Here is a 9,120-nt window from a genome sequence, read left to right on the forward strand (position 1 = left end):
GGGAGAAGAGCTGCCAAGCGACAGCAGCACCACCCGTGATGACTGCAGTGCTGAGAGGGTCCAAAGCTGGGGTCAAAGTGGGCAGAAGAATGAAGAGTACAGCAGGATTTAGAAGCTTCATAGAGGGAGCTGAAAGCCAGCCTGGCTCAGTGTGAATGGAAAGTGAAACAGAAATTGCAGAATAACTTCTGTTTCTTGACGCCTGAGGCTATTCAAGAGAAGGGAAGTCTCCTGTAAACTGGAGGTGTTAATGATTTAACAGGTTTATCACACTCCTCCTTGAGAACTGAAAGTGTTGTGAACTATCATAGAGTGAGAGTTTCATCAGAACAATGCCAGTTCTGGGAGAAGCAGAACTGGAACCTCCCTGCATCTTAACCGAGGTGCTAATTGGTCTAGTGATTAACCAAGACCATAGCCATGCTTCGTTTGGACTTAGTTCAGACTGGGTTGCACACCTGGCATCACAGAGCCCAAAGTTTTCCATAGCAGTGGCTGGAGCTCTGCAACTCACAGGACTGAACATTTCAGAAAGCTGTGTTACTAAAACCAAGTTCTCAGAGCAGATATTTTGTCCTGGTAATTCCATGATCGCCTCCACTGTCAAAGAAGTGTGATTGCAAAAGGGAAGAGAAAACATGGAAACGGCTTTCATTATTTCCAGTCCTTTTGGACAGGCTGGATCAATGGGCCAAGGCCAGCTGTATGAAGTTAAGCAATGCTTTGTGTTGGGTCCTGCGCATGGGTCACAACAACCCCATGCAACATTCCAGGCTTGGCGATGAATGGCTGGAAAGCTGCCCGGTGGAACAGGACCTGGGGGTGTTGGTCAACACTGGGTGAACGTGAGCCAGCAGTGTGCCCAGGTGGCCAAGAAGGCCAACAGCATCCTGGCTTGTATCAGCCACAGTGTGGCCAGCATGAGCAGGGAAGGGATTGTCCTCCTGTACTCGGTGCTGGTGAGACTGTGCCTTGAATATTTCATTCAGTTTTGGGCCTTTCACTACACAAAAGACATTGAGGCGCTGGAGTGTGCCCAGAGAAGGGAACGGAGCTGAGGAAGGGTCTGGAGCACAAGGTTTATAGGGAGCGGCTGAGGGACATGGGGCTGTTTAGTCTGGAGTAAGGGAGGCTGAGGGGAGACCTCATCACTCTCTGCAGCTCCAGGAAAGGAGGGTGTAGCGAGGTGGTGTTGGTCTCTTCTCCCAAGAAATGAGCGATAGGATGAGAGGAAATGGCCTCAAATTGCTCCAGGGGAGGTTTAGACTGGATATTAGGAAACATTTCCCCACCAAAAGGGTTGTCAAGGGTTGGAACAGGCTGCCCAGGGCAGCAGTGGAGTCACCATTCCTGGAGGGGTTTAAAAGATGTGTGGATGTGGTGGTTTAGTGGTGGCTTGGCAGTGTTGGGTCTCCCGATATTATTCATTGCTTAAAAAATGTGAAGAAGCACTTTTAAATAATTCTGATTTAGTTTTTAAAATCTCATTGGAAAACCACCAACAGCATTATTTAGTATTCAGAATACATGCTCAAGATTTGACATCTCTCTTGAAACAAGTGTGTGTGCTACCAACTGCCAAGCACCTGGGAAGTCCCATTGTTTCCTGTTTTGAGGGAGTCCTCACTGTCAGCTGCCATTGAGTTTTGCAGTGCACACAGCTTGGACTCAGCTCATTATTCCAGATGACTCAGGTACAGAGGGGTGTCCTCAAAGCCCCAGGGCTTGGGCTGCCAAGGAACTAACACCTGAGCTTGTTGAGCTTTCCTGCTGCCATCTCTCCACTGGGAGACCCAGAGGCTGCGTTGAAGCCAGAGGAAGGAATTAACAGTGGTCTATGCAGGTTTACATGTTGCCTGGACTCTGTCAGAGCTCTCCTGAAGTCAATTCAAGTGATATTTTTTCAAAGGTGGTTTAATACCGCTGAAAAAAGTGCTGGGATTTTTCCAGTCAACTCTGTTTCCTTGATTTCCTCTGCGTTTGTCTGTGCCCAACACTAGATGGGGTTTCAGGCAAAGGGTTTGGCCCAGGATTTGCAGGGTGGAAAAACTTTTGCAAAAAACTGAGTCAGTCGTAGCTGAGAAAAACAGGAGCGTACGCATCTGCGGAGCTGAGCACTTGTGTTATGAAACGTGATTCCCTGGGACAGCACAGAACCCAACCCTCCTGGCTGCTCGGGCTTCATGGGGCAGTTTCAGCAGGGGCTGGGGACAGCCAAAGCTGCCTTACGAAGGGAGATGGAGAGTTTGAATGAAGAATTGAGGCTGTTTAGCTGCTGTAGATTTTCTTGGCTGTACATCTGAATTAAAGCTGCAAGCAGGTTGCGTTACTCACCTCACAGGCTTCAGTGGATATTCCTCTGTAAAGACAGAGCGTTGTCACACGAATGCTGATCTTTAGCAGGACTCTCTCTAGGATAAAGTGTAGTGCCAAGTTGTGCCTTACAAAGGGTGAATCGGTTTCACAGTTTATTGTCCACCCTTTCATATCCGGCTTCTGTGGACCCTCTTCTGACTGATGTGCCAAGGGGATGATGAGGTGTCCCTATTAAATTTTTCATTGTGTTCTGTGTTCTTTCATCAGGTCTCACCAGCCTGGAAGGGACTGCATCTCCCAAAATGCAGACAGGAAACACAAAGAAGCAACACAGAGAAGGTGAATTACCTCATCTATGCAAAAAGAAGAGGTAGCATGGGACACATCTATAGATCATCTTTCCATGTGGGAGGGAGGTGGCATTTATTTCCTATACAACAATAGGATGTATGCTGCATAACAGGTACCAGATGGGTGTTTAAATAACCTTCAGCTGCAACATGTCATGCTGTTATCTCATTATCCCTTACAAGTTAAATGGGTTCAAGCTGGGCCTGGACACGGACGAGATGTCTAATAGCAGTGGTGAAGCTGACATTGATGGCAATTTCCTTGAACAGCTGTCTGGAAGCTCCAAGTGGAGCACAGACGCTGCAATACGCACTCCACAGAGCAACGTTTTGTTCCCTGTTGTGTTGGTGCTGATGAGCATGTTGCTCTTCTGCTTTCGCTACCCTCCCGTGCCCTGGGCACAGAATGGGCATCCTGTTATGTATTCACACTGGCTCCCTTGAGCAGCACGTGGGGTGGGGGCAGTCAGCCAGCAGTGGGTCATCCTGAATCGGCTGCCACAAGCTGAAGGTAACTGAAAATTTGCAGCAGAGAACTTTCAAAAAGCATTTGGTGTGCAGTAGTTGGTTTAGGGTATCTGTGATTTGTGACGCTGATGAGCAGTGGAAGTGGTATAGTGGAAAGGTGAGGGTGTGGGAGAGGTAGGGACATGGGGGGATTATAGGAAGAGGGAAGGTAGGGATTTGGGAAGCAGCGGTATGTGCTGGGGTGCAGGGGGTGTTTGCAATGAGTGGGTGATAAAGCTATTGTGATAGGGGAGATAGTGGTTATGGGGTGGGTGTATTGCAGAGGCAGAAATAAGTGGAAGATGTCCCAGCTCAGTGCAGGAATTTTGGACTAGATGACCTTTAAAGGTCCCTTCCAACCCAAACCGTGCGATGATTCTATGATAAGGGATGCAGAGGTGGAGTAATTACTGCCAAGGGTGAGGAGAGAAGAAAGTCCCAGATGAGAGCTTCGCCTGGCCTTACTCTCCTTTTAGTGTGTTGAAATAGTCTGTCACCCACCCACAGTTTGATTTGTATGTTGTTGGTTTAAAGTCCACATCCTCAAGGCTTGCAGCTCCATGGCAGAGAGCCTAGAGAATTTGGGATATGGCTGGTTAGCGTGGCTTTCTGATCACGAGGCAGCATACCTCACAGCTCGCTGGAGAGCCAAGAAATATAAAGTCTCCAGCCAGCGGACAGGGTGCTAGGAATCAATGCTGCAGCTGTGCCTTGAATTCATAGAGTGCAAGAGGTTTCCAGGTAAAAATTGTAGGGGCAGTGAGTGCTTTTCCCAGAAAAAGTCTGTATTTTTGTTAGAGAATGTTTAAGGTCCTCAGTATTTCCAAGTGCTTGGAACTGGATGGTCTTTGAGGTCCCTTCCAATCCAAACCATTCTATGAAAGCTGGTAATGACTGCTGTTTTACACAAGGTGCTGGGCTGGCAAGAGGTTCTCACTGAAGGTTTCTAATTGGAGAAGTGGGAGACTCTTCCCTATGTTCAGTGTAATTTCTGTTTGAATGTGTCTCTTCCGCATCTCTTCTCTTCTTGCCTTCTGATTCTGGCTAGTTTTCTATAATGCTCTTTCTGGGGGGAGTTTGGTTTATTTTTGCCCTCCCCCATATGTGGTTTGGGTTTGTTTTCTTTCCCTTTTTCAATTTCAGCATCATTTTCCAAGTGCTCCTTATCCTGAATATAGAGATGAGGCAGTGACAGGAAAGGGCTGCCACTCTGACGTATATTGGGATATTTTCAGGGTAAGATTGTGATGGGTTTTATCCAAATACAGCGCCTGGCTAAGCTCTGAGGAGGACACTAACGCTGTGGGAAGGCTGTGACTCACTGGAATGCGTTCGTTGACCTTTCTATAATGTGACAGTAGCAATAACACAAGACACCACAATCCACATTAATGTTGAGCAAACACTGTCTAATCCTAGCATCACCCAGGGAGTCAAAAGACTATCATCCTTCTATTGCAGGTAGGAAAACTGATGTTTATACATGATGAAAGTTTCACCTGGTAGTTCATAACAAAAGCTTTGGCAATTCTGTTATGTCTGAAAAATCTTTACTCAAGAGCTTGAGCATGATTTGCCCTGGACAGGCTTAAGAATCCTTGTTTGGTTTCCAAAATCGGAGTTCCTTGTGTCAGCCTGTGCTGCTGTGCTGCGTGAAGAGGGACACCAACAAGGAAAGCTATGGATGAGCTCGGAATCTGGGTGAAGTGGAACATTATGCACATATTCAAATAAATCTGACCACGTGAAATAATTCTTTTGAACATGTCTGAACCCTTGTAAAATTCTGATATACCAGTAGAGGTTTTTTTTGGTCTGGATGCTGTCTTTAGAAAACACAATTGAAAAGTTCTTCCCTACAACAGAAGGGGATTTCCCATCCAAGATGCCCAACAATAAAGTCCTTTTGCCTGAGCCTGTATTGCAGTCAGAGGCCAGAGCCTCGCTGTGCTGTAGAAGCGGAATGAATAACGAGCTCTAAGGACTTTGCAGCGTTTGGATGCAATGGTTGTCCAGACCAGAGCTTTGCCTGGTCTACACTGGTGCAGCCCCTACCCAGAGCAACGTACAGCAACCAAACATCAGGCAAGGTTTATCAGTTCTGCTGGTGCCCTTTGGCTGTGGTGAATGCTGAAAATCTCTGCAGAGGGTGGCAAATGTGATTTTTAATCTGATATCAAGTGGTTTTCAGCAGGTGGAACTACACAGGTCATGTTACCTGGTAGGGATAGGAGAAAGGTGGGGGAGAGGAGGTGTTCAAAACCATGCTTGATTAACAGCATCAGTGTGGGTGAGGGAAATATTTGTCTCGCATTTCTTGCCTCCTGTGGGAACTTCCTTGAAAGTTAGTGTTTTATCTATAAAAGTACAAGGTGACAAGCTGGCAGGGAACTTCTATGCTCTTTATATGGTGAGACCTGGTGCTGAAACCCATTTGATCTTTCAGTCATACGCACTCCTTCAAGCAATAATGTATGGAGAAGGTCTTTCTCAGAACAAACACAGTGAGTTATTTTAAGCGCCCAGCAGTCAAACTGTCTCTGCTCCTCCACAGGCTGCTGTGTGCTCCAGAGGGAGAAGGGATAGAGAGAAGCAGACCTTTGGCTTTGGAAAAAATGAGAGGATCCTCTTCATCTGAACAGGAGATGCCAGGACTGCAATAGTGACAAGCTTTGAGAACAGTTTTCTTTTTTAATCTGTAACTTGATGATTTTAACAGGTGTCTCTTTCTAAAATGGATTTTTATGGCATAGACACACTCCAAGCTGGGTAGGTTTTGTGCCAGGAGTGAAGATGTTACGGTGTAGTTTAAAGAAAATTGCTGTTAGGAGTTTAAATACCAGATCCTGCAGGGAGACTCGGGCTCAGGTGTGTGTTTCATTTAGTGGCTCAGGGTCTCATGTCGCAGGGCAAGAGCTTACAGCAGCTCAGTGTCTAATGGTACCACCCAAAGCCAGGTGCAAATAAGCAGCACGCAGCTATGGACCATGCAAATCCACCTGGGCTGGCAGTGGAGAGACGCACCCTGGGGCAGGGACTGAGGAAAGCAAAGCAAGGTGTGGGGACTGGTGTTCTGCCAGCCTCACTTTTTTGCTCCTCACTGCTGCTGCCACAGAGTTGGCTCTGATCCTGCCTAATTGCCTCTGGATTTTGATTTCAAGACCTGTGTTGTGCAAGATCAAGATAAAATGAAGTCGTAGTGATAGAGCCAGTGGATGGGCTATCGGGTTGCACTTGCATGCTGGCAGTTAAGGCTCTGTTTTGACTTGTAAACTAAATGCTCATGGTGCAGACATCCTCTGTGGTTTAGTGATTAGATCTGGGGACTGCATTTGGACTCCAGGGATCAAGCCAAGGTGCTGTCACCCAGCTCTGAGCAACATGGGCTAAGTCACACTATCTGTGCTGTAGGTTCCTCACTGGTAAAATGAGGATGCTGTGAGACTTGGATTTTACCCGCCTCAATCCTGCTGTTGGTTGTTTTTTTCATTCTTTTTAAAACTGAGCCCAGAATCTGAAGCTGGATAATGTTCCTATTTGGCTTTGCCTGGGCTCCAGCCTAAGTCTGGGACCTGGTTTCTGGTTTTGTTCTCCAGGCTTGCTTGGAAGCAGCTGGAATGGAGTAGCTCTTGTGTGAGCCTGTCTGTGTGTAGCAATAGCTTTCATGAAGAGAGCAAGAAATAATAGGAAACTTTAGCTTGTATTCTATCTTAAAACTTCAATTCTATTGCAAATAATAATTTAGGGATAAAAGCTGTGTGAACGGGATGAAACCTGAAGCTGATGAAATCAGAAGACACTATCCTTAAATTGTGGGCAGGATCGCTACAGGAAGAGGTTTATAGGGCATGACTAACGCTGTGCCCTCGCTCCAGTCATGGGCTCTGATGTGGTGAGTGGCTTGCATTTCATCCAGCCTACATACAGTGGCAGTGTTATTAGGCAGACATCCCCATCCAATGCTTTGGGACCCTTTGGTGAAAGAGGACTTGGAAGTGCTCAATAGGTTTTGGGCTGGACTAGAATTGGAGGGGGGTTTGTCTTGGGGTCTGCAAAACTAAACACCCTGCACTTTCTCCCGCTTACTGTGGAAGTGCCATAAATACAGGTCTCTAAAATTAGTCTTGCAAGGCAGCTATTCTGACTGGCACTTCTCTTATTCCTGCTCCTGTGGCTCCAACTCATGCTTGAATAAAGAACTCTGCCTGCTTTTGACCAGCTCCAGCACTGAGGAACAAGTAGGTTTACTGGGAGAAAGCAACTACTGCTGTAATAGTTCCTCCATGTGTTCCGACAGGCCAGGTCCTCACTCCCAGGCTTGGCCGGCCACGTACGAGTGCACTGCAGGAGGCATGTATTTGTTCCTGCCGAGGGTCAGGCGACGCTTCCTGAAAACGAATCAATGAGGAGTTTTCACTAGGTCTCAGTGCTCAGAACTGTGTCCTTCTATTTATTTAGCACCAGATGAGAGCTATTGAATTCTTTCATTTCTGCAGCATCAAGTGCTCTGTGAGGATCTGTTAATTTATGCTGCGCCTCTTACTCTGAATGGCCTGGAAAGTGGTGTTCCCATACATTAGATATAGAGAAAAATACATTGATGTTAAATAAGGCTGGAGGATCAGGAAGGGATCTGAAAGTGTTAGGTTCTTTTTTTCCGGGAGATATGTTATCTAACAGGAAGAAAAATGTACTCCTCTAAAAGAAATGATTGTGAGCAGGACTTTAGTTTCCAGCTATTGTTAAAATGGGTGTTTGAGAGCTGGGAATCCTATGGTCAACAGCGAGCTGGAGTGAGCTGAAAACAGCAGAATGGATGTGCTCTACAAAGAACAGTGTTAAATCCATGCTAATAGTATAGAAAGAGAGGAGACTGCGCCAGAGGAAAGGCCCCAAAGGAACAGAGATGAACAACCCAGATCTGTTGCCAGATGGCTGCAGAGTGAGTGTCCCAGATCTGTCTTCTATAAGAACATAGCTGGAATTCCTTCAGTTTGGGAGTAGTCCCTCCAGAGTATGTAATAACTTGGTGTGGAGTCATCCTAGACCCCTCAGTGAGGTCTCAGGGGCGTTTAAAAGAAAAATGAGCTGTTAGGAGGTGAAAGGATGGTTGGAGTGCAAGGGGTGAAAGGAGTTGGCAGTCATGTGTTGGTCATCTGCTTGCTTTGGTGTTGGAGGAAAATGAGAAAGTATGACTGGGATAATCAAAAGCATGGATGAATCTCCTTTGAAGAGAGATGAAAGTGGACGGGACTGTGGTGAAGCTGAGTAAGAGGTGGTTTCACAGACATGTCTCGAAGGAGGAGTAAGCTAGACGAAACTGAGCAAGAACTGCTGTCCTTCCTAAACCTCTCTGTGATGTGAACAACAGGGGATGGAGATCCCATAAAAAGATTGTTGTTATTATTATCATAATTTAAATTGTGTTTCGCTGTGGAATTTATTGTCTCAGGACAGTGACTTGATGCATGCAATTATCAAGCATTACTGTCACCTACGACAACAAATCCTCAAGAAAGAGAATTAAACCTTGTGATTCAGAGCTTACATTAACTTCTGACTCTTGGGAGGCTGAACAAACTGTATGGGGCCAGAGAGCCTCAGTCCATTGCTAGCTACTGCAGGGACTTGTCCTACCTTGAAACCACAGTGAGCCTCAGAGCTGATACAGCCCAGCAAGCTCCTTGCTCATGTTGAAGAGCAGCAGCTCCCTTCCACCAGCAAAGACGCACACAAACTTCCCCCCGTGTGGTATGGTGCAACTCCCTACCCCTTGGTGCTGTCTGACTCTCCTTGGGGGCCAGCTCTAGCTCTGCTAATGTGGCCGTAACATCTGGTAGCTTCCCATCCCTAAACCCATTCCACTGCTGCCTTCCCACCAGGATCTATCTTCTTCCCTGCTAACGGGACAACACTTCTTGTTCAGTTTTGGCTAAGTTGCTGGCAC

This window comes from Cuculus canorus, chromosome 19 (assembly GCF_017976375.1).
Source record: "Cuculus canorus isolate bCucCan1 chromosome 19, bCucCan1.pri, whole genome shotgun sequence".
Lineage (NCBI taxonomy): Eukaryota > Metazoa > Chordata > Aves > Cuculiformes > Cuculidae > Cuculus > Cuculus canorus.